The following is a 7916-nucleotide window of genomic DNA, read 5'->3' as shown; positions in this document are numbered from 1 at the left end:
ACCCAGGATAACGTTTATTGAGCTCTTCTGAAGTTGTTTCAGTTATGCTCTTGTTTTGCTGCCGCGTTTATTTGCACTGGTGGCCAATTTTGACGGCCAGTGTATGTAATATGCTGCTTTGTTCCCTATATTTGCACTGGTGGCGAACTTTGATGCCCAGTGGATGTAATATGTGTAATAGTGGTAATAGGCTAGCATTAGTTGCTTGCTTATTTATTTCCTTATTGTCTTGTTTAGTTGTTTGCTTGTAGTCACTGCAGTTCTTTTTCCGTGTTTTTCTAGTGGCCACAATAACCTATTTTTGGTAACTAGGCCACAATAATATTGGCAACACACGGACAGTTGTAACCATGGGCCTCCTGCGGGCCGTATGATCCATGGGCCTTGAGGGCCGTAGGATCCATTAGTCTTCTAAACGGGCCGTAGGATCCATGGGCCTTCTACGGGCCGTAGGATCCATGGGCCTTCTATGGGCCGTAGGATCCATGGACTTTCTACCGGTCGTACGATCCATGGGCCTTCTATGGGTCGTAGGATCCATTGGTCTTCTACGGGCGGTCGGATCCATGGGCCTTCTACGAGGCGTATAATCATTTCGCCAATCATGGGTCATACTATTCGTGGACCATAATGGGCCGTTAATAGGCCGCATTTGATAACTCTATGAAAACAGTCCAACATTTTTTACATGAAAACAGCCCAATGGGTTAACGAGTTAACGTATTAATGGGCCAAAACGGGCCGAATGTAACCATAGGCTGAATTTGGCCCACAAACAGAATAGGCCAGTAACGGACCATAACTAACCGAATTCTAGAAATGACCCCAAGAATAAATGGGCCCTTAGAAGGCCGAAAGTTAACACGGGCTGGAAACAGCGGACGGAATAATGGGTTGTTAATGGGTATAAAGCGATACATTGTTCATTATGGGCCAGTTTCATCTCGGGTCTTTAATGGGACCAGAGTTATGGAGGGCCTCATATGGGCTGAAAGACATCATTAGGGATGGCACCCGCCGGGTTTGGGTACGGGTGAAGCCACCCCATACCCTTACCCGTCGCCCGAAACTTTACCCATGACCCGTACCCATACCTGTCGACGGGTACAACTTTTTCCCATACCCATCACCCGACAGGGTAAATGGGTACCCGCGGGTAAAATTATCCAGATTTACAACACATCAAATTGAGCACTACATAGTCATAAACAACAACTTATAATAACAACACGGTATCATCTTCATACATTGGGGCAGATGTATCATCGACCCATTCAAAAGGAACATCTACTTGGATGTTGGTGCTTGTATCACAGCAAAAATTAATGTTCACGTACATGAATAGTTCACATCATCTATATACGAAAAACATATTTCTGCGTTGTACTCAATCATCACACACAAAATTTCATATTTATCATGTATATCATGCATCTCTATGTAGAAATCAAGGGTGATGTGTACTGATGTACATGAATATATCACGGAACATACATACAGAAGTAATTGCTGTTGGAAACAAAATATTCCAAACTTAATCGGTCGCTTGCGTGCCGAGCTAGGCGTGCGTGTAGTTTCAACTAATATATTTAAATTGTAAGATAAGTGCTCGTTATCATAAAATCATAAACAAAATCAAAACTCACCTAGCAAAAATAGCCTTGCTCGTGTTCTTGTGCTTGGCGACAGTGGCAGATCGACCATTGCTAAGCAGGCTAGGACGTCGCTGGTTCACGGATGTCTCAGACGTAGTGCTGTGACAGTGCTACTCCTTAGACCCTGGAGCACGAGGTGGTAGACCTTGACGTCGGCCAGGGAGTTGATTCGTTTCTGGCGTGCGGACGTGGAAGGCACCATCTGACCGATAGGGTTGGGCTGGAGGTAGGCGCTACGTAGGGTAGGCGTGCCATGCTCCTGACCATGGTGGTCGCCGAGCTACAGCTCTACCTCGCGGTTCCCGTCCACGTGCAAACTCTGGAGGACATGAACGAGGTGGTGGTGCGAGGCAGCAAGCGGCCAGAGGCGCTAGCGGTGGTAGGCGGCGGCGAGAAGATGAGATCAATCTGTTGGCTGTTACGAGCCTTCAAGGTAATTTTGGAAGTCAATCACGATCATATAGCCATATAAGGAAGGAGGCAATTCTGGACATCAATAAATCACCTACATACGCTTTTTTAGAATCAATCACCTAGATATGTATCATGTATGGGATTCTGAACGTGGGCTTGTGGCTTCGTTATGTTGCTAAATACTAATATTTATTGCCTATTAATCAGATTATATGCGGGTCTATGGTTACATGGGTATGGGTTATACTAAACTATACCCGTACCCGCTATACCCAATGGGTTTTAAATTTTCCTATTTGTATACCCGTGGGTATTTTTCTGACCATACCCTTGCCCTAATAGGGTTTTTACCCGCCGGGTATGCGGGTAATGGGTACCCATTGCCATCCCTAGACATCATGGGCCATACATGGTCCGGAAGTTACAACAGGCTGGAATCATATTGGACGGCCTAGATGAAGCTACTGGGCTTAATTCCGATAGGCCGTAACGGGTCGGGTGTTAGCGGACCGTAAATGGGCGATATACGAACAGGCCATTAACAGGCTTTCCATGGGCCGACCCATTACCTTTTGACCAAGTCAAATAGGTCGGCCTTTTCACCGTAATGGGCCTCTATTGGGTCGTGCCACATGTCGACGTATCATAGGCGCCTCATGTCCAATGAGTGGATGACATCTGGCCCACCGAGGAGCAGACATGTGTTTCCTCCGGCCAATGAGAATTTTACACGTGGAAAATCCCTATTGGTCCGGGCTGTTAACGGGTTATCAGATCCAAAACCGGACCTGATAGCTTAACGGCGTCCCATTTTGGTGGATGCCACGTGTCGGTCACCCTTGACAAAAGCACTTCTATGGTGCGTGATTCATCGTCATGGAAGTGGACACTTCCGTGATGATAATTTTGGTAATGTCATGGAACACTTCTACGACAACACAAGTATGACTATCTTGATTCTGTCATAAAATCGTCATGGATGTACATGCATGACATAAAACGTGACCTACTGTGACAAACACGTATCATCACGGAAGTGTATTTTTTTGTAGTGTGAAAAAGAAATTTACTTTATGTTGTCAAATAATAAATTCCATGGAAAGTGTTGGTATGGACGGTACCTGTGGATACGGCTAGCCGTGGAGTGTGAAAGTATGGTGGAAAAAGGAATAAACTTTATTTTCTGTTTGGGAACCGCCTATGATATATCTAGCATGGAAAGTGTTGGGAATTACTCGGTCATTTTCGTTAATGGGAAAAGTGTCGGCGTTCTGGGAACGGGGGTCCCCAGACTTGCCTGCCTGCGGCCTGCGGCATGGCTCAAGGGGCGGCCCAGCATGGCCCATCTTCAACAGCACAAGCTCAAGACCCTCGCGAGGGGCCAAGCCTCGCGGGGGGGGACGACAGGAGGCCTCCTCAGGCACGGCCTCGTCAGGCTGGCTCGCGAGGAGGCGGAGAGATCAAGGCGGGGTACCTCACGAGGTGTCCATGACACAAGCCATGACGACCAAGGGCGCCAGGCGGGCGCCAGCCCGCGCAGTGTCCTCCTTTCCTCTTTGGTGCTAAGGGAGAAAGCGCAGGCGATAGCATCAAGCAAAGGCATCCATTTCGGTGCAACAAGACCAAGACCAGCAGAACGGCAGGATGGAGGTCATCGTGGAGCCCAAGCCGGCGTCACCACCAGAGCCTTTGGCAGGCGAGGACCAACTTTAGTCAGGATAAATGTACTAGATGTTCCCCTTCAAAATGGCCAATTGTTGGCGCCCTTCCCGCTCAATATTAGGGAAGAGGCCCAGGGCCTTTGCCTATAAATAGGACTAGCCACCCGCAAGGTAGAGGCATCTGGAAATCGATCTAGAGAGCGACTGAACTCCCCTTAGCAGTTCATCGCACCAGCCAGGAACAGACCCTCGCGAGGCTGTTCTTCCTTGTATTGTTCATCATCAGCCCAAGAGGCAATCCACCACACCACACACTGGAGTAGGGTATTACACCACAATGGTGGCCCGAACCAGTATAAACTCGGTGTCTCTTGTGTTGTTCCTTTGACTGCCTAGATCATAGAGAGGCGGTGAGGTGCAGGTAGGTAGAGGGCGAAATCTCCGCGCGCACCCCAGTGTTCGAATCTAGAGGGTCTGCCGGAACCCGAAATCCGACATTTGGCGCGCCAGGTAAGGGTGCGCCGGAATTCGTCTTCTGCCGCCCTGTTCTTCACCGACCATCGCATCCATGTCAGACGCTCGTCGGGCCCGCGCCGAGCGCCGAGCCACTCTCGCTTCCCGCGTCGCCCAGACGGCCCCCGTTGGCGGCCATCCCCGCCATTCCCCGTCGCCTGCCGTCAACGCCGCCACCGGCCCGGCGGGGAACGAGCAGCAAGCCTCGTCCCAGCATCCATCCATGAGGCGAGACGGCCGCACTGCTACTCCCTCGCTCGCCCCGGCTGGTTCCTCGTCTCGCGCGCCCCGCGCGGCCATGGAGGCTCGATCTGCGCTCATCGCGGCAAACGAGCTCCTGCACTACCGCCCAGTCGACGACGTCTACGAAGAGTGGCTCAACCGCGTCGCCGAGCTCGTCCGCGCCACAGGGGGCTCCCCCGCGCCGTCCTTCTCACTGCACCGCGCCCCGCCCTGCGCGGGCAATGAAGCTCCGTGGGCGCCTCAGCTGCCTCCCCCTCAAGAAGGCGCCCTGGCCCCAAGGCGCGTGGCCCCTGGACGGAACCCACCCCGTCCGGCGCCAGCGCAGCAAGAGCGAAGCTGCCAAGAGGTTCCTCGCCCCCAAGAAGCTGCCCGAGTGCTCCCTGATCCGGTCCATCGCGACCACGCTCCTGTTCCAGCACGCCAAGACCCCGTGCTGCTCCCAGCTGCAGCGCATGGGGGCCCGCAAGACCAAGCTCCTCGTCACCAGAGGCCTCCCGTGGCCACAGCAGGCTACCGCGCCTTCACCACCGAGCTGTGCAGCATCGCATGGCCCTGCAAGCTCAAGCCAGACCTGCCTCCTCGCAATGACGGCATGGCCGACCCTGCGGAGTTCCTCCAGCTCTACGAGCTAGGCATTGAAGCCGCTAACGGGGACGAGAAGGTCATGGCGAACTGGTTTCCCATGGCGCTCAAGGACGGGGCCCGCACCTGGCTCCTGAACCTGGCCCCAGGCACGATCTCCTCCTGGGACGAGATGCGCACCCGTTTCATCGCCAACTTCCAAGGTACTCGCGACTGGCCACCTGCCGTGAGCGACATGCACCGCATCAAGCAGCAACCAGGGAGACCCTGCAGAAGTACATCCAGCGCTTCAACAACGCACGTCTCAAGATTCCCAAGGTGACCGAGGAGGTCATCATCTCAGCCTTCTCCGACGGCGTGCGTGACGTCAAGATGAAGGAGGAGCTGGCGATGCATGAAGATCTATGCACTTCCTTGTAGCTGTTCAACTTGGAAACCAAGTGCGCCAGGGCTGAGGAGGGGCACCTTTCCCTCCTTGAGCTGCCAGCCGTAGACCGAGAAGAGAAGAAATCCAAGGCCAAGGACATGAAGCGCAAGGGGGCTGCTGTGCTCGCGGTAGAACCAGACACCAAGCGGGGCAGAGATCAGCCCGGGTCTTTCAAGGGCAGTCGGTACTATGTGTACCACGACCTCCACACCCACAACACCAACGAATGCCAAGAGCTCCGAGCCGTGCGAGAAGGAAGGGTCGGCCGACGCCCCGACCGCAACGATCATGGCTATGGCCGAGGAGGAGGAAGGAACGCAGGACGCTGGAAAGACCGCGGCCCTCGCCAAGGGTGGCACGAGCAGCCTCGCGAGGATCGCTGGCGGGATCAGCCTCACGAGGGAGACTGGAGGGATCAGCCTCGCGAGGATCGGCCGCAAGAAAATGCAGGCCTCCCTCCACTGCCTCCGCAGCCAAGGAGAAACAAGGACCATCATCAGGACGAGGGGGCTGGGGGCTTCCAGGAGCCGCGCGCAATCGCCTGCATCCTGGGCAGAACTCAAGCCCCAGCCTCTCAACGCATCTTCAAGCAGTTTGCCCGCAAAGTGAATGCAGTCCTCCCCAAGCTTGAAGCCACGTGCCCCCTCATGTGGTTGGCGTGCGCCATCACGTTCAGCTCAGCGGATCAGCTCAAGTACGCGGCCACAGCCGGAGTCCTCCCAATGCTTTGCTCCCCAGTCATCAGCAACGTGCAAGTCACCAGGACCCTCATCGATGGTGGGGCAGGGCTCAACGTCCTGTCCGTAGAGACGTTCAACAATCTCCAAGTGCCTTACGATCAGCTTCAGCCAACCAAGCCTTTCTCCGGAGTCACCGACGGCTCCACAGTTCCAATTGGGCAGGTCTGCCTCCCTGTCACCTTCGGGGCGCGCAACAACTACCGCACCGAGCTCATCGACTTCGATGTCGCCCACATTCGCTTGTCGTACAACGCCATCCTCGGCTACCCAGCTCTCGCCAAGTTCATGGTCGTGACTCATCACGGCTACAACGTCCTCAAGATGCCAGGAAGTGGCGGAATCATCACGGTGCCCTGTGAAGAAAGAGACGCGGTGTGCTCCCTAGAACGAGCTTTTCAGGCCGCATCACTTGAAGACCCAGATTGCGGGAGCGGGAGGCTCCCTGAGACCGCCCCCAAGAAGAAGAAGACATTGCCAGGCCCGACCCCTCAGGAGGCAGGCCCCTCAGGGTCCGCACCTGCTCAGGGGGCACCTCCTTTTGTCGCATAGGGAGGTGCGCCCGGCGCCCTCCTCAAGCAAGGCTCGGGGGCTCCCTCCTGGAGGGCCGCCGACCTTGCTAAGGTCACGAGGGAGGCGCTTGGGCACCACTTGGGGGCGTGTTTCAAAACATATTTCCCTTAGCAAGGAACAAAGCAAGGAGGGCCAAACCCTCAGGAGTTCGTCAGTCAGATCACGCAGGAGTTGCAGGAGTCAAGAGTCATGACTGGAAGCCGCCGCTTACCCGCCGCAGCTCCCCATCCAGGCGAGGATGGTGGGCTGCGCGTCTGCATCGATATCCCAGGGCTCAACCGAGTCGCCTCTCAGGAGCGCTTTTGGCCCTCACGCGTGGGGCGCAGTGAAGGCCCGCCCCACAGCTACGTTCGCATGCCCTACGGCTTGCCGAATGCAGTTGCGGTGCGCCAGCGCCTCATGAGGAGCATCCTGGAGGCTTAGGAGGCCAGGCGTTCCGCAGTCCTGGCGGAGATGGAGATGCTTCGCGAGGAGCCACCAGCGCCTCCGGAGCCTCCCGAGGCTCCTGGGCCTGGGGGCTCGTGAAGATCGGCTCCTGCAGCCCACTACGTCTGCTACTTCAACACCCCTTCGTCGTCAACACTATCAGGTGACATCTTACGAGTTTCGTTTCCAGCTGGGAGCGCCCTTAGGGCTGCATCATTCCCAGGCCGCATGGGTCCGTCCCTGTGGCGTGTATCCCTTTTGTTCATGTTTCCAGCTTACCTTGTTGGGGAGCCCCTCGGTCTGCATCATCCCCAAGTCGCTCAGGTCAGGCCCAGCGGCATGTACCCCTCTTGCGTTTATTTTCGGGCCATGCATTCGACCCATCATGCTTGTTATTTGATACCTGTCCGTGGCACCTCTCCTTCCTTCTTGTCGGCCGCTTGCACGTTAAAGGGGGGGTACCTGAGCATCATGACTCAGGGCTCCTACCGGCTCTCTAGCCCTCACCCTCTGGATTTGTCCACGGCATCGTGCCCTGGCATACCAGCGACGGCTGAGACTCGCTCGAGGGCCGGGACCCGAGGATGTAGAGCGTCGACATCTAACCAAGCTTGCGTGTTAAAGGGGGGGTACCTGAGCATCGCGACTCAGGGCTCCTACTGGCTCTCCAGCCCTCACCCTCTGG

The sequence above is a fragment of the Triticum dicoccoides genome, chromosome 2B (genome assembly GCF_002162155.2).
Source record: "Triticum dicoccoides isolate Atlit2015 ecotype Zavitan chromosome 2B, WEW_v2.0, whole genome shotgun sequence".
In the NCBI taxonomy this organism is placed as follows: Eukaryota; Viridiplantae; Streptophyta; class Magnoliopsida; order Poales; family Poaceae; genus Triticum; species Triticum dicoccoides.
The sequence above is the reverse complement of the archived record's forward strand: the minus strand, read 5'-3'. Positions refer to the sequence as shown.